The sequence below is a fragment of the Pongo pygmaeus genome, chromosome 2, assembly GCF_028885625.2.
Source record: "Pongo pygmaeus isolate AG05252 chromosome 2, NHGRI_mPonPyg2-v2.0_pri, whole genome shotgun sequence".
Taxonomy (NCBI): Eukaryota; Metazoa; Chordata; class Mammalia; order Primates; family Hominidae; genus Pongo; species Pongo pygmaeus.
Genome location: NC_085930.1, coordinates 32,401,144 through 32,424,929, shown reverse-complemented (window position 1 = coordinate 32,424,929; position 23,786 = coordinate 32,401,144). Strand labels below are relative to the sequence as shown.

The following is a 23,786-nucleotide window of genomic DNA, read 5'->3' as shown; positions in this document are numbered from 1 at the left end:
AGCCAGGCGTGGTAGCACACATGTATAATCCCAGCTACTAGGGAGGCTGAGGCAGGAGAATTGTTTGAACCCAGGAGTCGGAGGTTGCAGTGAGCCGAGATTGCACTATTGCACTCCAATCTGGGCAACAGAGTGAGACTGTCTCTCAGAAAAAAAAAAAAAAAAAGAGAGAGAGATGGGCTACAAATTATATGACAAGGTCCCTTTAAAAAATGGACTGAACAAAGCACTGAGAACAATCTGTACTGGCAAGGGACAGGGAAGATGACCTAATAGGTCTTTTCCGTCTCTAATTTCTGTGATTTGAGGGTTTTTTTTCACTTCTGCAGTAATACTTGTGAGTTCAACATTTTCTCAAAACTATTATTAGTTACCAAGGAAACACAAAATGTTTGTAGGAATAAATAAGCAAATGGACTGGACCTAAGTAACAGATTTTTCCTGCTTCCCATTTAATAATCTTATGGTGGCATCACATTATCAATTCTTCATTCTCTCTAAGTCATTCTACTCACCTACTAGTATGCTCACTAGAGTCCACAGCCAACTTATGGCATCCCCTGTAAACCAAGGGTAGGAAGTCTCTTGCCAACAGATGATTCCTTATTAAATAGACTTCCTTGCTTTGTTTGATGAGGAACAAGACCGTGGCAATGTTAGGGGGCCAACAGGCAGTGGTTGGCTTTGTGACCACCAATGCTAGGGAGAATATGTAAATATGTGCTTTTAAATAACCCAATGTCTACAGAAAAGCCACTAACATGATTCAGAAATATATAATAAAGGCAAAAAGAAACATAATATACACACACACATATACATACACATACAGGGTCCATCCACACTATGAAAATGATGCTTTACAAATGCTTAGAAAAAGACTAAAAGAAACACAGTACATTGAATTGTTAATAGTTGGCAGTATTCATGTGGTAGGACTACATGTAAAATTTTTTACTTTTATGCATTTTCCAAATTATGAAGGGTGCCTATTAATTTTAAAACAAAAATTTTAAAATTAATTTTAAAACAAAAATTTTAAAATTAATTTTAAAACCACAAAATATCATCATTTTAATGTTTTAATAACAAAGGACTTCCCATTCCCTAGCATCACATGGACACTACTACTGTAATCAGTTCTCAAGGTACATATGTCACTGTTCTAGAGTCATAGTCAGCTGAAGTATGAGCAGAATAATTGGAAGCCTTCTGGAAACTTTGCGGACTATATATAGGCCTGGGACTAGAGATTCAGGCTACAGATAAAAGTAAAGAGGGTCTATATATATAAACCTGCAGTTCATATGTATATTCAGTTACTGCAGTTCGTATGTATATTAAGGTCTGCTGGTTAAAGGCTCTTAAAGTACAGTTTAAGTGCGGAGATGTGATATATTTCATGCGGGTACCTACATGTACAGAGCCAGACAGGTGGCACCCAAAGAACTGAAAGAGTGAAAGACGAGTGAAGAAATGAGGTTGATTAGAAAAATGATTGTCTAGGGCATGGAGAGAAGGTGCTTTTACCACAGACATCTCCTTTGGCTCCACATTCACAGTTGCCTATAGGTCCCTTCAGCCTTTGTCCTAAGTTGTGTAGCAGCAGAGGAGAAAGGACAAGCACAGGATCGGACCCATGGCAAGGTTATCCAGTGCTCAGTGGCAAAGCTGCTTTGCAAGAAGCCTGTGGGTAAGGTGGTAGAAGGTAGCGTGGGGTGGAATAAACACCAAAAGCTCATATTCTGGCCAATCCAACTGTAGTCTGAAGCAATGCAGGACCATGGAGCTATACCTCTCCCTATGCAATCCTGGGTCTGTTCCCACTCTGTTCAGCTTCTTATACAGGACCAGGTCCATAAGACCAGGTCTTATACAGGTCTTGCTGTTTTTCTTTGTACATGACAGTGTTTCCATATATACTATCTCACAGAGGCAAAGAAGCAAACATGTCATATACTTAGCATTACCATCTCATAGCTCAAAGCAGAGCTCCTAGGGAGCAGAGCGTACCACTGCTTAACTGATCAAAGGACCAGCAGTGAAAATTTTGGGTAGCTGCAAGAAACATCCCATTAATTACTGCTTCTTTGTCACTTACTATATTTGGATGACTGAAAGACTTGACCAGTCAAAAGAAGAAACAAAGGCAGGGAGAGAAGACATGAAAGAAAATAAGAGCAGTTACTTCAAAAAGAGGAACTGGCTTGATGTGATTCGCAGTACATTAATGGTATTTTTTAAAAGTTAAATAATGATGATGTTGTAATTATGGTCAGTAGCAACTGACTTCACTAATAACACCTGTTAATGTGGTCATTGTCATGGCCTCCTGACAATTAGCTTGAACCAGGGAAACTGGTGATATTAAGCTGTTTTTGACATAATATAATATAGGTAAATCTAGTTGATATCTCCTTGTTTCTTGCCTTGTTACCTACAAACCCCTTCTCCCGCATTAGAAAGCAATGAACTTGGTAGAAAAATTTCTTTGTATCATTTCTAAATAACAGCTTAAAGCTAGTGCTGACTTAGATCATAAACTCAGATTACTAATTGTAGAAAGGACCTTGGTGTCTAGGTATACTTATTTGTAGGAAATTCCTGATTATAAAATGAAAAGAAAGTCACACAGTAATTGGACAGAACAAGGTTAGGAAGTAAAACTCTCTCAGCCAATTTTGAGGCACAGTGATCATAACTACTATTTTCACAAATGAAACCAAGAGAATTTCACAAATGAAGAAAATTTCAGAAACCAAGAGAATAAAAATTGCATCTCAGAAAGAATTTTGGCTGAAAGAGGGAAGGAAATAAAAGTCTACTCATCTACTTATGTGGCCAATGGCACACAATGCCAACACCTGGTTGGAGTTTGCAATACACCACCCAGGGTACTCTTGTATCAGTTAAAGGTCCTGCTCCCTCAAAACCCTTGACTTTCGTTTGAAGTGAAATGGTGATGATATTCTAATTTTACTAGAACAAGACACGTTGCTGCCACCTTCCAGAAAACTGTCAGTAAATCCACAAATCCACAAAAAAGAGGATGAATCTTGGCTTTCCCAGTTCAAGATTCAGTCTAGAAAATAGAGAAACTTCTCAGTTAAATCTGAACACTCCTTTACCAAATACACCTCTGAGAGATTCTGAGCAAACTCTTAAGAGAAGACAAGACTATTTATGTAGAAGAAGGCTATATATGTAAGACTATATATGTAGAAGGCTATACATGTAAACATTGCTTTAAATCCCTATATCATTACTTTAGTAGCGGTGTGATCTTGGTCAAGCCACTTTAGCCTTCTAAATGTCTTTATCTGAAAAGTATGGATCATATCACATCAAAATGTGTTGTGAAAATTAAATGATGAAATGCTTGTAAAGCACTAAGTATGGGGGTAGGTATGATCTAAAAGCTCAACAAATGAGGGCTATTAATATTGGTTCCTGAAGACAGTGGTCACATAACTATGACCTCACTTGGAAAGCTGAGTCATAGCTGGTTCAAGAGACTGATGTTTCAGGAGTAACACATTAGTAATGTAACCAGGCAAGTAGTGTACCAGGCAAAGGCATACAAGGAGTAGAAACCCTAATCCTCTTTTCTCTATTCCTCAGAATAGAGCTAAAGGAAAGGAAGAAATAATACTAACATATGTCATGGGAACCAGCAAGTCAAAAGAGTGAAAATAAATGCAAAACTTGAGTATGGATATGTGAGAAAGAAACAAATGGTAATGTTAAATGTTAGGAAACTTATTTGCCTATCAGAGGGAAAAAGATACAAAACAAGCTACAAAACTGTTAGCTTTGGGGTAAAAGCATGCTATCAGTTTGGGGCTGAGATTCAGGTGTTTACGCATCATACAACTTTCATAAAAGTCATTTAACCTCATTTGTAATAAAAAATGTAGCATAAAAATCTCAAAAAGGATGTTTAATAAGTATGAGGTAAGCACAGGAGACAAAAGATTACAATGCAATTCACAAGTATAGGGCAGAAGAGTTAAAACTAACAAAACTAATAAACTCAACATCCAAAATGTTAGTACACGATTGCAAATCAAATATTAAATTTTTAGTTCGGCTGAAGAGTATGTGTAATTCACTTCTCTTAAAATAGTATACTGTATATGAAAAGCAAGAGTGAGTTTACTTTAGGTTTCTCAGTAGGTACTTAAGAGTGATCTAGAATAATGATCTAGAATAACTCCCAATTTAGTGAAGACGACATACATTTAATGTTGTGCCCTGCATCTTTATTCCACACCATTTCCACTAACAACTCTGCAAACATCCTTTCTCCACTCCACACTAAGAAAATGAAGCGAGCAGACTATTTTCATCATTCCCGTTTGACAAAACATATGGAAACAATAATTCTACAGACATATGTACAGCATAATAGGAAGCAATCCTATTTTAATGTAATTTTAAAAGAGGTTTTAAAAGGACTCAAGCTACTAAAATTACTCATCTGAAGCTTGCAAATAAGAATGCCACGTCCCTAATTTATTTAGCAGATTCATATAGTTGGGTTAGAACTTTAGGTATGACTTCTCTTATAATTCAGAGGTGAATTCTCATTCACAAGAAGTAGGATTTGTACAAGTAAATCTACCCCATACTAGAGGATAATATTCTTAATTCAATCACATGTGGCTAATTTCTTTTTTCTTCACATGGTTATTTTTGGCTTTATTTTGTTTGCCGGTAGAAGAGAACAAACATTAAAACTGGCTCTAAAGTTCTAATTTTATACGTTGTCTTGAAAGTACAGCACAAAACATTTAATTTCTTTAAAAATTTTTTCCCTGCCAAAAAATGATAGTTTTAACTGCTTTCGTTAAAACACAAGCATGCAGAAACGGGGAAAGAGGAGGTTCTTTCAGGAAAAACACTGAAAAAAATAAGATTTCATCTGGCCTTTCCATCATCACTTGAAGAATTGTTTGGTAGTTACATCATCAGGAAAGAAAACACCATCCTCTGAGGACCCCTACTCATTACAAAGAGGAAAGAGAAGGTTTGAAGTCTAAATTACCCCCAGAGATGTCTCCACGAAACCCCAGACTTCTCCTTTCCCTCTTCCGCCTACCCCCAGCAACCAAAAAAAAAAAAAAAAAAAAGTATCATGAATTTACAAAAGTTTACATAAGAATAACAGGATGTGTATTGAAGTCCCTGAAGCAACAATAGCTTTAGGGACCCAGAGGGAAAAAAGCTACAAGCGGATCGACCCTGCCTCCCAATGACTTGGTTAGCCCGACAGCAGGGCGCCGGCGTCCCTGGCCCGCCGCTCATTCCCTCCGCTGGGAGCCGGTAACCACGGTCCGTTCACACGGCCGGAACATCCGCGGGAGCGGGGTGTGTGGCTGCGCCGCCGCCGCGGCCGAGGGTCTCGCGGTCACCGGCGCCCCCGCCGACAGCGCCGCACACGCGGAGCGCCTTATAAGGCAGAACAGTGACGTAACGCCCATAGGCCGGGCGCGCTCAGCGCCCCGCTCGCATTGTTCGGGCGACTCCCGGAGCGCGCACAGCCGGCTCGCAGCGCGGCACTACAGCGGCCCCGGCCCGGCCCCCGCCCGGCCCCGGCGCAGGCAGCTCAGGTAAGCCCGGGAGAGCAACTCCGCTCCACCAAGGGGCACTGCTGTCAGACAGCCAGGTAGCAAGTCTGTGGGTGGCTGTTAAAGCTGTCTCAGCATCACAAACTGCAGACAGGTTTCGCAAAGCGCATCCAATGAATTCTAGGTTCAAAACCGTTTCCAACTCACACAAAACTTGAAAGTAAAAGTTTTCTCTGGCGGAGAAAACAGATTAGAGATTTAATTTTTAAATGTTGAGAGGTGGGAGCTGACTGTATTACATACGCTTTCCAAGTGAGCTACACATTGAATCCTGCCCATATTGAGAAATCTTTGGGGAAAGGGTGGGGGAGACTATATTGTACTGCAGCAATCCTCTCTCTCCTCCGGACTCAAACTCGCTTGTCTTACATGAGCAGAATGCGAAAATTTGTTAGTGCCAGGTTTTCCCCTCTTTTTGTACATGTTAATATAAACGACTAGAAAAACACTGTTAGGAATACATCTTGGAATTAAGACGAATCTAACTTAAAAAGTAAAATCTTTTTAAGCTTCAAAAAATCGTGCAAACGCTATTTTGTCGTAAAAGCATATGTCAATTTGTACAAGGAAGTAACTATCATAGTTTTGAGTTCTAACTTTCTGCTTCAAGTCCAGGCATTGGAAAAATGACAAACCTCACTTACAGCTATCATTTCTAGGATAATATTTTGGATAGTAGTATATTATGTAAAAAATGCCAATTTAAAAGGTAAAACTTATGGAGTAACTGTATTAATCAGAAGCATTTTAAACCATAATTAGTTACATCTAAATCCTGAAGAGGCTCTTGTTACCAATGAACTCTTAACAGTATGATAACTGAACACTTGGCAGAAAAATCTCCATATTTTACTTCATTTTTTCCAACTAAAAGTCAACGTAGGAATTAAAAATAAAAGGTTATGTCAACTTTAGAACACTGGAATAGGAGATGAAAAACTGATTCATCATTCAGTCCTTATCTGGTCTAAACATATACTGTAAAATAAAACTTTAACAACTATGTGACAGAATTGTCCCTTTTAAAACAGTCTCTATGTTTTATAAGTATATACAATTCAAACTCAGAATTCATAGGCTGCCATTTATATTTACTCTGAGATTTTAAAATGCTGGCATTTTAGTTGGCACTAAAATGACCATATAAGATAACTGTTTGGATGTACAGTAAAAGTTTAACAGAGGAGCAGAGCACTATAACCACTGAGGTGTATGTGTGTGTTAAAAACTCATGTTTTTATATTTAATTGTCAGAAGAAAATGTCAGATCCCAGATTTTATCATTGAAACACAGCATTTAAAAATACTCAAAATGTGGGTTATATCTGTGTATTTCTAATAATTTCTGTTGGAGGGTTTTTAAAAGTATATGACATTGGTGCCTATCATTTTTGCCTCATAGGAGTTTTTTTGTTTTTGCTAATTTTGTTTGGAGCAATGCAAGACTTTGGTTTTCATATTTTAAAAGAAAAATGATATGTTATTTGGCCTGAGGATAGGCTATATAAACTGCAGGTTAGTACTGAGAAGTAGGATTTTCCACAAACTACTATTTCAAACCTAGGGAAGCCTACCATAATGAGAAGAGCGGGGCCAACACCCATGTCACTGTGGAGAGGTACAGAATTTGCAATGGAAGAGTTGTTTATCTGATATAAGCAGTAATTGGAAACTGAAAAATTCCTGCCCTGGAAAAAAGATATTCTGCTCTTCTGAATCTAATAGAGGAAGAGACAAACAGAGACCATCAATTATTGTTTCAGCTATACCCAGAGTACCATCTGTACCATAAACTACAACTCAACTGTTGAAAATCATAACTTCCATCAAAACTCTAACAGCTGTGTTTCCCAGTGTCTGCCTTTTATTTTTTTAAAGCAGGCAAGCATCAATTTTTTAAAATTTAAAAATAACACTCTTTAATATTCCACACTTTTTCCCATTTATTAACTTTAAAGCATGGTTCAAAGAACAATCACATATTAAGACCTCTTTTAAAACTGAAAGCTAAGTATGACTTATCATGGATACTCTATCTCACAGTGGGCTCTTTGGGTGAGCAATTTCTTAGTCCTTGGGACAATCTGTATGATGGAAGAATGTTTTTGATAGAATGAATGTGAATTTCTACACTTCCAAATAAAGCACATAATAATTTTATGCTTAGTAAGTTCATTTGCACTTTTGTGGTGATTAACCTTAACTGTTAAGCCCTGGTATGTTTGTGCTATTTTCCTAATGCTGTGATGGAGACTATAGTAACAGCCAGTATGAAAACACAAATCAAGCCTTGACTTAATTTTCCAGTTCTCTTGCAGTTCCCATTAATTTGCCTTCTCAAAAGGCTATAAATTTTGTTTAAGGGTTCTCTGCTGTAATTTCCCCTCCAAAAAACTGCCTTTGGTAATAAATGGATTTTGAGATTTAAGAAAAAAACTGAAAATGTAGGAGGAAGAATAAGATTCCAATAATTCTTCTTAGGTCATGTTCTGTCCATGTCTAGTGCTTCAGGGCAAAGTGAACATTTTACAAGGTGAATAGAAAAAAAAAATACAGCTGCTCCTATTTAAAGGAAAAAGGAAGGAGGGCAAGAAGAGAACTGTTTATAAAAGACTGGATATTGTGGATGTAAAGCAATATTGGTCTCAATCTGCTTCAGGAACTGAAATGGCCCCATCTGTTGTTCACAGAGCCTGTCATCTTTGAAAAAATCTAATACACCCTACCTTATCTGTTGGACATATTAATTTTAAATGATTTTAGGGTCCATTTAATTTGTATTTGACTATGAATTCAGCTTCAATTTAAACTGATTGTTTAGTTGTTGTAAATTATATTTAAATAAGGATTTAAAGATGAAGAGACACTGCATATGCAGCCAGCATCACAAACCTTCAAAGCAATATTGCTGTGGTTGCTGCTGTCATCACCACAGCATTTTCTAGCCACCAACCCAGTCGCTTATGCTTAAAGTGTGCTGCAATGACTTTTAGAACCTCCTATGGCTGGTCATTTTCTACTTAAAATGAGGTGGGACATTCACGTTTTGAATCATTTTGTTAGGTACACTAATTCCTAGCAGATTATCACCAACACTTATCAGCCTTTGCACATCCTTCCTTTTTTTTAAAAAAAAGAGTTGAGATTCTCCTTGACTTTAATCTGCACTAACATCATCTCTGCCTGGGAAAGCTGGGCAAACAAAGATGGGAAGGCTCACCAAGGAAAGTCCCTGGTTTCTTTTTCAGATATGAGAAACACTCCCTCTTCATGCTTGTTCTCTGAGATGCTTTAGCAGATTAAGATAGGACAGCAGCAGTTTTAATTCTGAGCCCAAGAACGAGAACACATTAGGAGTGTTCTTTTTCCAGTCTGACCATCCTCACACTTCTATGCTCTACTGGCTCCAAAATATGATTAATTGTTAAGTATAGAATTTTTTTTTTTTTAACAAGCTTGGGGAATGATGTGTTTGTGGGGGCAGGCGGGGGAGCAGTATAGGGAGGTAAGTAGAGGAGTAGATAGGTAAGTGTATGATTGCGACAGACAGGATGCAGACATACCTCAACTCCTTGTGTCTGTTTATGATAACTGCTTATTCTAGCCTAAAGGAGTTATTATCAGCAAAAGAAAGCATACATTACATCAGAACAGCAAACATTCAACTATGAATTTGAGAAGTACCTTGATAAGGTACTTGACTATATGGAAAATGGGATACCCCAGGCCCCAGAGTCTCACACACACACACACACACACACACACACACAGACCCCAGGCCCCAGAGTCTCACACACACACACACACACACACACACACACACACACACACACAGTCCTGGCACAGAATATCCACAGAATTTTACATCTGGAAGGGGCAATGGAGGTCATCTGATCCAAATGCCTCACTTTACAGAAGAAACTGATGTCCACAGTGTGACTTGCCCCAGAGACACAGCTATGCAGAGGTAGGGCCAGGGCCCCCTGCGTTCTTGGGCTACAGCTCACCAGTAGTTTTTCCTTTATTAGTGCTAGGAAGAGAGGAGAACAGAAGCCCCAGAAAAAGCCTCAGTACTGTAGGTGTTAATTTAGATGTAAAATCCATTAAAAAAAGAAAGTAGAAAGGTTCAAAGTTCTTAAGTATAAGCAATAAAAAAGCAAAGGATAAGGAAGCATTGTGAAAATCAATACAATTTAATCAGGCTACAACAACAGAAGGGAGGTGATAAAGGGAGGAAAGAGAAAACAAAAAATAAGTGTATTTAAAGGTCCTCCGGCTGGCAAATCCCACTCTCTACTTGGAAGGTGAGAGGTGCCCTGGAAAGACTGTGTACTCTGTGGTCAAAGACATTTAAGTCTGAACCACTAACTTGACAAATGACCTTCTATTAGTATCTTCCAGCTAAGCATTTTGCACTCCTCAGACGTCCCCAGCTAGCAGGATCCCTTTCAAAATTCAAAGTGACTCAATGCCTTCAAAACAACCTCCCCCAAAACTGCAGAGGAAGTCACCTATGAAGGCTACAAGCTCCTGGTGGTACTTACCCTGCTTTATTTTCCTTCAAACTGTGCACTGTGATGTGACATTAAATTACTCATTAATGATTTATTTGCTTATTATCTGTCTCTTGGACTATAAACTCCTTCAGGGTCAGTTTTACAACCAGCTTTACCTCCAGTGCCTAGGAAAGTACCGAGGTACAATTAGTAGGTGTGTTGCTGGGACAAAAAAGGTGTTGGATAAATATACGAACAAATTACAACCTAGAAGTGCTTATTTGATTAAAAAAAAAAAAAGTGTTTCTGCAAACAGTGGGCTGTGGAGGGCCCCTTCTTCTAGATTTTGTTTAGGAGCTGAAAACAAATCTCAGCCACTACTTAAAGCAACCATATGGAAGTGACTTACAGAAACCAGTTAGGCTCAGGTTAAGTCAAGGCAGTGACTTAACTAGAAACCAAGTTAGGCTCAGGTTAAGTCAGAAAAACTAGACACCAAGTTAGGCTCAGGTTAAGTCAAGGCAGCGAAATCTGCTTTGTACAGCAGCGTATGTTATATAGGCAGACTAAGTCAGATGCTTTTCTGCCCATCTTCATCTACCTCAGTTTAACTCCCTCCCCAATAAAATGAGACTTTGTATACCTGGTGAAAGAGTACCAGGTGAGTCACCCGGGGGCATGGAATGGCCTTCAAGCAAAATATGGAAGAACACAGTGCAGTGGTTAATGAAGGGTGGACTCCTCTGAATTTCTCTAATCTCTGTGCCTCAGGTGAAGGCCTGGAAGATGCACTTATGGGGCACAAATGGCTTATCTTTGCCATGCAGCAGACTGCCTTTTCCCAAGCATGTACTTAATTCCAAAGTTGCTGTGGGTAACCCAGTGTATCTCCCAGATTTTACAGAAGAGTGATTTTTGTTTAATTTCAAAGTTACTCCAATGTCAACCTGTGAAGCTAGCCTAGGGCTTATAATTCTCCTCAGCAGTAGCAAACATTTACTGAGCTAAGCACAAGGCATGACAACAGGCCCAGCAACTAAGTTCACCACACATCATACCATGTCACTAACCCAGCTATAGCTACTAGCATGGACTGGTACCACATTAATGACAAGGACCAAGATCACGAGCAGCTCTTGGACAACAACTTCAATTATGGTCCCATCCCTGCTGTATTTTAATGGACTGGTAATGCAATGAAGGTAGGAGAGATCAGCTACACATAAAAACTAAGTAGAGATAAACAATGTGGGAGAATGCTTATAAAAACTTCAAAAGAATATAGTCAATGGCCAACCTTGCTGAATAGTGACACTGAATTGACAGGGATAAATGTTAGTGTCTCAATGGTGAGACTAAAAGAGTAAGAATAATGGGTCGATAAATCAGAGTTCTACTCTTCTTAGCTCTGCCATCCATTTACTGGGTGAGCCTCCTGTTCCCTTGGTTTCTACAAACTACAAAAAAGGGAACAATGTCATCCACCCCAAGTATTTCTCAGTACTCAATAAAGATTGAATAATGAGCAATAACCCTCATGGGAACTCTGATCAAGTAGAGAAGAGACAATATAAAAATAAAAGCTACCGATTATATTGCTACAGAGACAAATTAGCTAAAGAAAATGAGGGTAATTTGAGAGAAAGAGTCCACATGTAAATGGAGAAAAGATGAACATAGCTGTAGCACTTGGGCCTCTGAGAGCTCCAAATCACTGTATCTAAAGCAGCCTCAAGGTTGAGGTCAGTACTCTAAGATGGGCTGCCCTGGCAGAAGCAAATCTGCCAGATTTATTGTGTCTCATGGCCCACCAGTCCTGGAACAAAAGTTTAAAGGTGAAATATGTTTTTCTCTTTCTTTTTAAAATTCGTTTTTATGTGAATCAAAACAAAAACAAATCTCTGAGCAGAGATCATAAGTGGAATGTAAAACATCACATTTGGGCTCGCAAGACTTAAGTGTCTGCCTGTTAAATTTGAAGAAAAGGAAGGAGTTGCTTGGTCTAGGAGCCTAGGGAGAACATGAGAAAGTTGCTAGTTTCTTGCTGAAGACAAACACCCATTCAGTGAGATACTGTGGAAGTCCCTTAGTCTTAACTTGTTAGTCTGTTAATTGGGAATGGCAGAAGAAGTGAATTACTCTGTGGAATTTTGTGAAAATGAATCTACTGCTGCTAAAAGGAAGATTATCTACTTTTCAAATACTCATAATATTAAAATAAATACATTATGTTTGAAGTCACATATTATTCTTGAGGCTTTCAAATAAAAGTGAGAGTAACTTTGTCAAGTGATTTGGGGCTCCACTAATCTCCCCCCAAATTCTGCCCCATAAAATTCTTTTTACAGTTCAATAAAATTCGTTAGGCTGAACACAGATGCAAAGAATCACAGGCAAAGTTAAGATTCTCTGGCCAATTTCCCCCATCTGGACTTTAATTAAATTTGTCTCCAAGTGAATTCTTCTCTTCACTAAATGGTTCTCCTTCCAGAAGTGACAAGAACAAGAGGAAGAAAACTCTACTTGTCCTTCTTCCATTCTAATAACAAGTAATTCTGAGAACTTTAGGTACCACTCAGCCTAAGGGATGGTTATGCTCCCCTAGGAAGTGGTTCTTTTTACCTCTCAATCATTTGGTCAAGTATGTACAGAGTTCAACCCATATGAGGGATACAGAGGTATCATTCCTTTAAGGAGCTTACAGTTGGCTTAATGGCAAAAGTAATATACTAAAACAAATTAGAAAGCAGTACAAAATAATATAGAATATTTAGGTAATAAAGCTGTAAGGGCTGTGGGGACTTAGAAAAGGAAAATCAGCCAGGGTTAGACAAGTTAAGAAACATTCATGGAAAAGATGGGAACTGAAATGTAAATGGAGATGACTGAATGAAGCATTCCAAAAACGATGGCAGACTTATTCTTCAGAAGTCTACTATGAAAGGAGAACCTGAGGTTAAAAGACAAATAAGGCTTGTGCCAAGATCAGAACACCCAAACTGTAGTTTAAAAACCCATTATTTGGCCTTCAGAACAACCTGGACTTATGCAGAAAGGAAGGCAGCTTAAGGTAACATCACTTCTTAACCTGAAGTTTAAATGTGATCACTTCTTAACCTGAAGCTTAAATGTGATGAAGCAGTTGGCACAGTGCCAAACCTATAGCAGATACTGTTACTCTTCTGGTTATGCTAGTCTATCCATAGGGATGATGCTCCTTCATCATCTGGTGCTGCAGGGCTGACATATAGGGGGGCTGTCTCAGGCCAAAGAGGAGGTCCTTTGTAGGATGCAGTCATGAAGAATTCCTGTTCTCAGACACCCAGCTGTGAAGTGGAGTAAAGGATTAAGCTTGTTGAAGATCTGTCTCTAGCGTGCCTAACCTTATCCACTCTGTAAAGAGAGGTTACCCTTTACCTTGATTTCCCTGCTACAAGGCAGTCAGTCCCTCCTGTGAGAAACCCACAAGAAGTTTCCTAAAAATGTCTTACTCATCTGAAGTAAGAAACAACTTCCTGAGCAGGTAAAGGACCAAAGAGAGCTGGTGACTGCAAAAGGCTTTTTAAAAGCTAGTTTGGAATCTCCCTGTTTTACCATGCACCCACAAAAAACAAATCTGTAAGACAAATCTTTACAACTTGGGCTAAATGGCTTATATCAGATCCTAGCCACAAACAATGAAGAGTCTCTTTTGAAATTAACAGTCTAAATACTTTTTGCCTAGGTGTTAATTTTTCAGTTTAATTGTACTTTGAATTTAGTATAACAGTTTAAGTACTTATTTGCTTTTACAGCATACTTATAACATGTAAACTACAACAGACTCAAATAAATCTGAATCCCATGGAATTCCAATTATGGTTTTCCATTCTTTTGAACCATTAAACTTGATGAGCCATAAAATCTCTTGACATGTGAATTTGTATACAGTGCTATATAGGAAAGAAGGGAGGAAAGGACTCTAAAGGTTGTTGGGAGTATTTATTTTGTGGAACTGAGATTTGAGATTGCCAAAGGCTTTGTACACCTTAGAGACAAAATTGCACTGCTCTTCCCATGTTCAGCTAAGGTGACAAGCAGATGAGGTAAGGTCAGATAGTTATGTCACTAGCAGATTTTGGTCCAAGATTTCCTGTCCATCAGATATGTGGCTTTTCAACTGTTTAATACCTGGGGTTCTGCTTCCTTTGTTTTTAGCTGTGAAATAGTAAACTTTAAAAAGCGATGAATAGTGAAGCCAGAGCTTTTTTCAAAAACCCTTTTTTCAGCTACTAAAACCTGAGATAGTTTGCCTTCTCTTAAAATTCAAATCACAAGATAAGATATGGTCAGGGCAAAAATCGATGGTATTCAAATAGCACATACATGAGGTATACTACAGCCATTTCTTTAACTGCCACAAACAGAACATTTCTCACATAGATAAACTAAATGGGTGAAACTCCTGCTCAGGGACAGTATAAGCAGCAGACCCAGGGCCAAGAGAAGTGGGGTACAGTTACTGCTCTCACCTCTAGCAGATATGCTGTTGACCACTGTCATATTTTGATGGAATTACTCCTTGCTATGCAAGCTTAATATCCTCTAGAACATGTTCATCTTAAAAGAAACCAACTTACAGGAAAGGAAGTATGATCAGACTGTTTATGCATTTTCTGTCTTCTCAGTATTCAGAAGTTGCTGAAAAGGAAAACATAACCCAAATGCTCTGGAGTTACAGTCAAGGGAAAATTAAACAAGGTTCAGATAACCAAAATAATTTTAATTTGTACAAAGCATACAAAAGGACAAGCAAAACACAGACCACAAGAAAAATGGTCATTCATGTTCCAGCAGATTACAGAATAAAACTTTTCCACCTGTCTGTAAGTAGAGATGGCATATGGCCCAAACTCTCACTTTCCAAAAATCATGGAAGAGATATAAACCAATCATCCTCAGGAACTAGGAAGAGTGGGTAAAGGTAGAAGTAGGATGCTCACTGTGGCTCATGACCTAATTGTTTACTCAGCAGGAAGCCAAGCCACACATTAACCCTCATCCTCTAACTGCCTGAACCTCTAAGTACTCTTAAATGTATTAAATTTCCCTATTTTCCTTGCTCCTTGTTTACTGATTTATGACAGCTAAAATGGAGGACCCAAAAAAGTCCTTTAAGGATCAAAATGTTTCACATTTTATACTCTTCAGGCTGCTATCTATCCTGGTTCTATGGCAAACTGTGTGACTTCAGTAGTCACAGTAAAACATAGGCATCTGTTGTTGTGGTTTCTAAATTTCTGAAGTTTGAATTTCCCACTAACAAGTTAGGAAACGTTTGGTTTCCCAAGCATACCACTTTAGCCACTGCCTCTGTAGGCAGCCAGACTACAAGGAGGTGAAAACCAGTGAACTTATCCATTCTGGTACGTGACTGGCCCCTGCTTTGGCTTTTTATTAAATGTGGTGAACTGAACAACAATTAAGGTAAGAAAGCCACATAAAAAAGGAAAGCCTTTAAACAAAACAAAACAAAACAAAACAGAGGCTTAAAAAAAGTTTTAACTTTTTGCTCAGAATAAGTTCTGGAAAAGGATACATGCTTTTTACAAAGGAGAGAATAAAGGAGAGAATAAAGGAAAGAAAAGCAGCCCAACGAAGAGTAAGGGTTAAGAGAAGGAATCTTACTAAATCCTCCATAATGCCCATGTGCAATATCTGAATGAAAATAACCTGTGACCTGGGAAGAGAAAAAAGGGACTAATGGAGGTTAAAAACAAAATCTAACAGCTACATTGGAATGATTTTCTAAAGAACCATTCCTGGATTCTTTAATCTGCTAAAATACAAAAGGATCATTGAAATATAAATGGATTGTGAGCAATAAAAAAAAAATATTCTTAATAAGATAAAATACATACACACATATTTCTAAGGATATATATATAGTATTATGCCCTTGAAGTCTGTCAGAGAAATGGCTGCCTGTTAAAAATATTTTCCAAGAACTTTAGGTTCCTTGAAATGTTCTATGGAAATGGTATTTATGACAAACCCACCACCTCTGGGGAACATGAGATGTTATTACTGGCAAAGTCACAATTTTTTAAACCATCCAAAAATAATTATGAATTTATGCCAAATGACGAAATTTGCTATATTATTATAATGACTAAGAGAATATTTGCTAATGTCTCAGGATCAAGGCTCAAAGTAGCCATGAACCTATAGGAAATACTGTGACACAACACTGAATTGCTAGTGGTGGTGATTTGGGATCTTTGACAGGCAGAATATTACAGCACAGAAATTCACTGGAGAGGATGGCTCATGAGATATAATATATGAGATAGGAAGTGTGGATGTATGTAATGGGGTGAGAAACAGGATTTGGAGTAAAAACTACACTGGCATTCTGGCTCCGCCAATTACTCACCAGGACCTGTGGCAAATTAACTTTTTTGAGCCTCAGTTCTTATTTGTAAAATAAGAAGACGGTAATACCTGCCTTCTATGACTGTTTCCAGGACTAACACGGTACACGGCATATAAAAATTGTTCAACCAGCTGTTATTCCTAGACTATAGAGAGGAGGGCCTACTATATGTCTATTGCTTAGTTATACCCATGCTTTCAAATATGGTACCTATTTCAAAAATAGAAGAGATATTTGTTCAAATATTTATTGAATACCAATTAAGTACCAGGTACTGTTCCCTACCAGAAATACAGTGTTGAATAAAACAGACCAATGATTGACTAATCATTGAATTAGATGCGTGTGCGCGCACATACACACACACCATAACCTGCATGAAGTTTACATTCTAGTAGGAGAGACAGTAATCAATAAATACATAAAATATAGTATGCCAGGTGGTACTAATGAGGTGAGGGGGAATCCAGTGGTTCCTGGGGAGACAGCAAGCACAAAAGCACACCATGCTGTGTTCTGTTTGAGGAACAGCAAAGAAGCTGGTGAGCGGGCAGAGGAGCAGAGTGAGCAAAGAGGAGAACAGTAGAAGGGGTCAGGGAGCCAAGTGGGTGAAGCAGAAAGCATGGGAATGAACAAATGAATACCAAAAACATGGTATGGGATAAGAGGAAACTCTTCTGAGGTCAACATTTTTTGTCTGGGGTTTCTAGCATGTAGCCTGGTTGTTAGGTAGAAAGAACACAGACTTTGCAGCCAGTGAATTTTTATTCTGGTCTGTTACCTGTAATGTTTGGAAAATTATTTAACCTCTCTAAATTTTAGTTGTTTGGTCTCTCCTCCATCTGCAAAATGAGAATACTACTACTTAGCTCATAAAGTTGCTATAAGTATTAAGTGAGATCTAGTGGCACAGAGTAGACCTTCAATATGCTTGTTTCCTTCTCTTTATAAGCCAAGTCTCACACTCTAGTTCCAGTTCCAGGGCCACCATAATGATGGCCTTGCATGGTATTTAATCTGCCTGGGCCTCAGTTTTTCAACTAAGAAAATAAATGCATGTGCTATACACAGACATTATAAAGATAGATATACAACACTCAAGGTGTTGTTATAAGTCAAATAATCTTACTGTTACAATCTATCTTAATAATTTCAAAACAGCAAAAGTATATGTCTCCCATACCTCCTACATATTAATTCCATTAAAAATAGATCCTACAAAGTTTAATTTCTTTAGCATGAAGTTGTAAAGATGTATTTAGCAATCATGTTTATTTTTATTTCCTTTTCCTGCCCCTGCTTAAGAACACTGATCCAATGGAAAGATCTCCAAGAAATGTTTGGCTGCAAAAAACAAGATGCTGAGGAACAGTGTTTGTAAGCTACTTTTGTGTAAAAAGGGGAGAGCATAAGAATCTTTATTTATGTTTGCTTATGTACTCATAAAGAAACTCTACAAGTACATAAGAGAAACTAATATCAGTGGTTACAGTTGGGGAGATGAACAATGTGGTAAGAGGAAGACTGTTCCTAGTATACCTTTTAATACACACATTTTGAAATATGTGTCAAATATTTAGGAATACTAATTTAATTTAAAAATCCATAATTGAAATTTAAAGAGTTAAAAGTACACAAAACAGACTGAAAAATTAATTATCCAACAATATGAAAACCCCAAATGACCTATTTCTCAGACAACTAGGGTATCTTTCAATCTGCTGCTTTGTATTTTCTTCTGAAGAGCTCAAAAAAAAATTATAAAATATCCTTAATAGTCTTCCTGACATTTTTGACTATGGAAACCAAGCCCAGGAATAGTATATACAGTGTACTAACCCAGTCAATCAACCCAGACTTTGAGTCCCCAAGTACAGGAGTCCCCAACCCCAGGGCCGAAGACCAGTACCAGTTTGAGGCCTATTACTGGGTCACATAGCAGGAGGTGAGCAGCAGGATGAGGCAGCATTACTGCCTGAACTCTGCCTCCTGTTAGATCAGCAGCAACATTAGGTTCTCATAGGAGTGTGAACCCTATTGTGAACTGCGCAGGTGAGGGATCTAGGTTGCATGCTCCTTATGAGAATCTAATGCCTGATGATCTGAGTGGGACAGTTTCATCCCACAACCATCCACCACCACCCTCTCCCACATCCATGGAAAAACTGTCTTTGACAAAACTGGTCCCTGGTGCCAAAAAGGTTGGGGACCGCTGCCTAAGTAGACCAAGTCTATGAGTATCTAAACCCAGCAGACAAAGTACACATTCACATCCAAAAAATGAAGAGCAGGAGTAAGATGAGCCGAGCATCAGTGAGGCTTTGGGAAGGTCAACTATTAGCATCCATTTTGATATGCTGGCATTTCATTGGATACTGGACATTCACAGCATCATTCTCTTCCAGGAAGGGAGAAGAGCTGTGGAGTAGATCTGTGAGCAAAAGAGAAATGGAAGACAGTGGCTGATCCCAAATACATTTGAGCAGCAGATAATTAAGAAGAGTTATACAGGCCAGAGACAATGAATACAAAGAATCTAACAGTCTACCCAAAAATTATGCCCTAAAATAGTGACTTCTCAACCAGACTCAATTTCTCTGCAATGTCTGGAGACATTCAGTAGTTGTCTGGAGACATTCAGTAGGTGTCACAACTGAGCTGAAGGTACTGTGTTACTCCTGGCATTTAGTAGGTAGAGATCAAGGATGCTGCTAAACATCCTACAGTGTACAGGACAGCCCCTACAACAAAGAATTAACCAAAATGTCAACAATGCTAAGGCTGAGAAACTCTGACCTAAAATGACAATCATTATGACTAACCATGTGCACAGCTGAAAAGATCCATGAAAAGCCTTAAAATAGACTGCAATAAACATTATGTAGTCATATCTTTCATTCCAATGTGATTTGTGCTATTCTTCCCCCAGCTGAACCCTACTTTAGGCCAGCTCATTGTGACTGATGTGCTCATCTGTGTTGTCTCACTGTCCTACTTTTTTTTCCAATATGGCAAGCAAGTAGCACTTTTATTTTTAATTATTTTATTTGATTTTTTTAAATGAAAATTAAAACTATATTTAGAGCCTATAACATGATGTTTTTATATATCTAGATATTGTGGAATGGCTAAATCAAGCTAATTAGCATATTTGTTACCTTACATACTTATCATTTTTTTGTGGTGAGAACATCTAAAACCTACTCTTTTAGTACTCACCATCCTACTTCTAATGAGAACTGACATGTATTGTGCCAGGCAGTATGATAAGGACTTTTTGTATGGATTGTTTTTTATTAATCCTCAGAACAACCCTATTGTGAGGGAGGCTCTAATATTATCCCCATTCTACAGAAGAAGAAAATGAGACTTGTAGGGAGGTTAAATTGCTTGCTCAAGTCACAATAGACAGAAGTTGGAAAGCCAGGATTCAGCTGCAAAAACTGAACTCCAGAGTCCGAATTTCTCGCTCTGCACTGCCCTGCCCTGCCTCTCAGTTTTCCACTGTCTCGTTCCTATTGGTGCTTCGGTACTGGAGAGTGTACATGCTGTCAGTCATTCCACCTGCCCTCTGCCACCTGCACTGTTTACTGCAATCTCTTGCTGGGGGTAATAGGGAACAGGCAGTAGGGAAGGCATTATCCCTGTCTTAAAGAAGGCTACCTTGGGCAAACAGACAAGATACAGAAGAACGCAGATCACAGAGAGTACAAAATCAACTGCAGAGAGTGGGAGGAAGGAATGGAGACAATGATAAACAATGATAGCATTAGGAACCTGAGGACAAGCCCAGGAGGAGCACCATCACAATGCTAGGTGTAAAGGCAGCTCTATATGCCATGAACCAGGAGGCACTTTCAGGAATACACACACATCTGTGATAATACAAGGCATCACATGCTGAGTGGCTTTTTGAATACTTCTCCCTAGAGGGACAGGGCAGCCAGGGGAAGGCATCATGGCTGTGGAAGGCCCAGGTAGGCTTTGGAGGATTAAGGGGACGTCTACCTGAAACTGTTGGTCTGACAAAGACCTAAAGTCTTAATCTGTTGGAAGACAGGTAATTTTTTTTGGGAGGGCGGGGGTGTACTAACAATCAAAATGGAAAGTATGGAAAAGAGGAAACTTTGATTTAAGGGATCTTTTCTAAATAATCAAGAACCCCAATTCCGAGTGGTGGTGGGAGCAGGGGGTGGGGGAGGAAAACAAAAAGAAAAGTGAGAAAAATGAGTAGACTCTCTAGCACAGCAGTGTATTCACAGTAATTTTTTTAAAAGCTCCTTCTTGATAGATGTCATCTGAGTAAATGGCATAAAGAAAAATTCATTTGAGTAGGTATTTTTAATAAGAAAAATTAAAAGAGTGACAGGAGAGGCACAATATTCACGGTATTAAATGAACATCCATTGTCCAAAGGTTCTTACTAGAAAGCTCCCTAACAATACAGTATTGCAGAAGTCAAAACACATTATTTAGGCAGTAATTATCCTGGTACAAATTTACATGTGCTGTACTTGTTGTCACTCCCCTGTCAGTTCCAGTTTCTTCTTCCAGGTCTAGCCTGAGCATCTTTTCAAGTCTCCACCTGGCCCTTTCATAGCGGCATGGACAGTGTCTTTTCTAGCCCAGAATCATGGGCACCTCCTTTGTTCTCAAGATGAAAATATTCTCCTTGTAGCTGCCTAACTACCCAAGTTCTGTGCCTGTGGACCCTCAGACTGGCCTTTTACTGGTTCTGGAACCTCACCTTTTGGAGACCCTTTTTCTCAGTTACTTTGCTCCTTTTTCTGCTCTTAAAAGAGTGAGATTTGCCCCAATTCCAGTCCTTGTGCTCAATTTGAGGATTTCAGTACCTCTTTTTAGAATCCTGATTCTCTGCTAAAAGCTACCAAGCTCCTTATAATTAATGGGTCATTTGACTATTTGCATCTTATTTCACTTCTCCTGACCTCTGGGGAGCCTAGTAAGATTAATCGTTCAGGTGATGAAGAGTAATGACTAACAGTATACCATTTTTACCATATATTCCTCTGACACCAAGCTAAAGCCTCCTTCTTAACTTCCTGCCCTAATTCTTATTTCACAATGAAGGAAAATAGTATTAACCCAAATTGCTGGGTCTGGACCCATTTATGGTGTCTCTAAAGGATCTCAATGATGATGACAGGATCTTCAGTGACAAGGACATAAAACAGACACAGATGTACACTCATATTCAACTAGCAGATGCCAAAAAAAGTGTTACTGTTCTACTGATCTTGCTGACCAAGTCAAATGAATTGTACATTACATTATGGCTATGGTATGCTGTAGCTGTAATTTTTAGAAAACCTTTGACTTGTGAGGGAAATAAAAGGAAGCAGCATACACAGAATAAAGAAGACCGGTCGTAGCTATTTTTATGAGTGCTCTTAAAATTTAGACTAAACAGTGAAAAGTCCCATAGAAAAAGCAGGGAGGAAAGCAAGGAAACATAAATTATAGGCCTGATCACCAAAATCTATCTCAAATAAAGAAACTTTCCAATAAATTCCATGTAATTACTCTGCAAACTGCTAGAAATCCATGGTTATTTGACCATGAACACAGCTACTATGAATGCAACACAGTTAAAATTATGTATTAGACAAGAATTGCTAAAAGATAAAATGGGATATAATCATAACCAGGCTATCAAAGTCTAGCTGTGAGAGCAGATATAAAAATAAATAAAGGAGTGTGATGTATGCAGTTTTCTGCTTAGTAATCAACATATTAAATCAGGAAGAAAAAGTAATGTATTAAACTAGCTCTGGAATAATGAGAACAAATACAGGAATTTAAGCCCATAAAAATGAAGTTACATACTTAGGACTAGGGTGACTGTTACACTGTTTCAAACATCTTAAGACCAAACAAGCTTTGGTATCATCACACTATTTGGTTGTTACTGGGAGAATACTGTAAGTTATGATCAGATTGATCTGTGCAAGAATACAGGCAGGTTTGGGGAAAAAAACTGACAAACAGCAAGTACAGTGCCTTGCTATCACTGTATTTGTCACTGTATTTGTCTCATCAAGGTCTGAAATGAATTAAATGTCAGCTGAACTGCATAGCACTATGGATGGACCCATTTATAAAAACCAGGCAACTTAGTGGTTTCCATACTCTTATTTCAAATTGGAGTTTCAAACAAAACACAATGTCTTATGAAAACAGTTTTGTTATTTAGGACTTTTCTATGGACTAGGAGAGAACATTTGAAGGCAGAGAATCTCCCATCTATGTTTGACAGTTAGCATGTGACTGGCTTTATTAATGATGGAAACATCAAAGCAGTGACTAAGCCAGTGAATTTGGGGACTTCATCAGGATGAAGCAAAAGGCTGACAGGAGAAGCACAAGGTGACAGCCCAAACCAGACGCTTTTCCAGAGAAAGACAAATTTGCCACTGATGTTTCAACTGTCTATCCTCTGGAGTAATGGTTCTTAAAGTGTGGCCCCCTTTGAGAGTGAAAAAGATATCTTCATAATAACACAACCTTTTTCTCTCTCATTCTCTCAGAAGTGTATATGGAGTTTTCCAGAGGCTCCATGACGTGTGATGATTTCTCTGACAGCTAATGGAATGTGTGAAACAGATCTGAGGATACAGCTGTCTTCAATTAAGCCAGACATTAGTTGCAGAAATGTAAAACAACGCAACTCTTCTCACTAAATAATTTTGTGAAAGTATTTTTTCATAAATATATGTTATTTAGCAGATGACGGATTTATTATTATTTATTATTTTTAACATGATTTTTTTTAAATTTTATTTTTGAGACAGAGTCTCGCTCTTTCGCCCAGGCTGGAGTGCAGTGGTGTGATCTCAGCTCATTGCAACCTCTGCCTCCCGGGTTCAAGCGATTCTCCTGCCTCAGCCTCCCGAGTAGCTGGGACTACAGGCACGTGCCACCACGCCCAGCTAATTTTTTGTATTTTTAGTGGAGACGGGGTTTCACCATGTTAGCCAGGATGGTCTCGATCTCCTCACCTCGTGATCTGCCTGCCTCGGCCTCCCAAAGTGCTGGAATTACAGGTGTGAGCCACTGCACCTGGCACTAATGAGTATTTTTAAAATCTTAGTTTGAATTTCTAATACAGTAAAGAGATAGATACAGCCCATCCACTCAAAAGCTCTTCAGGGTCCTCAAAATTTTTTGAGTGTAAAGGGGTCATGAGACCTAAAAGGTTGCGAACTACTGCTCTGGAGCCTTTAC

General features: G+C 38.6%; 2 protein-coding genes across 3 annotated transcripts in view; one reads left to right on the top strand and one right to left on the bottom strand.

The window, feature by feature from the left end:
• CMSS1 (cms1 ribosomal small subunit homolog) overlaps positions 1 to 23,786 on the bottom strand; it is a 370,501-nt gene that overhangs the window by 306,511 nt on the left and 40,204 nt on the right. The window lies entirely within an intron of this gene.
• The window catches only part of LOC134737565 (filamin A-interacting protein 1-like), a 50,053-nt gene continuing 31,559 nt past the window's right edge, over positions 5,293 to 23,786 (top strand). Inside the window, exon 1 of the mRNA XM_054482984.2 lies at positions 5,293 to 5,612. The gene's annotated coding sequence lies outside the window, so the exon portion shown is untranslated. The remainder of the gene's footprint in view (positions 5,613 to 23,786) is intronic.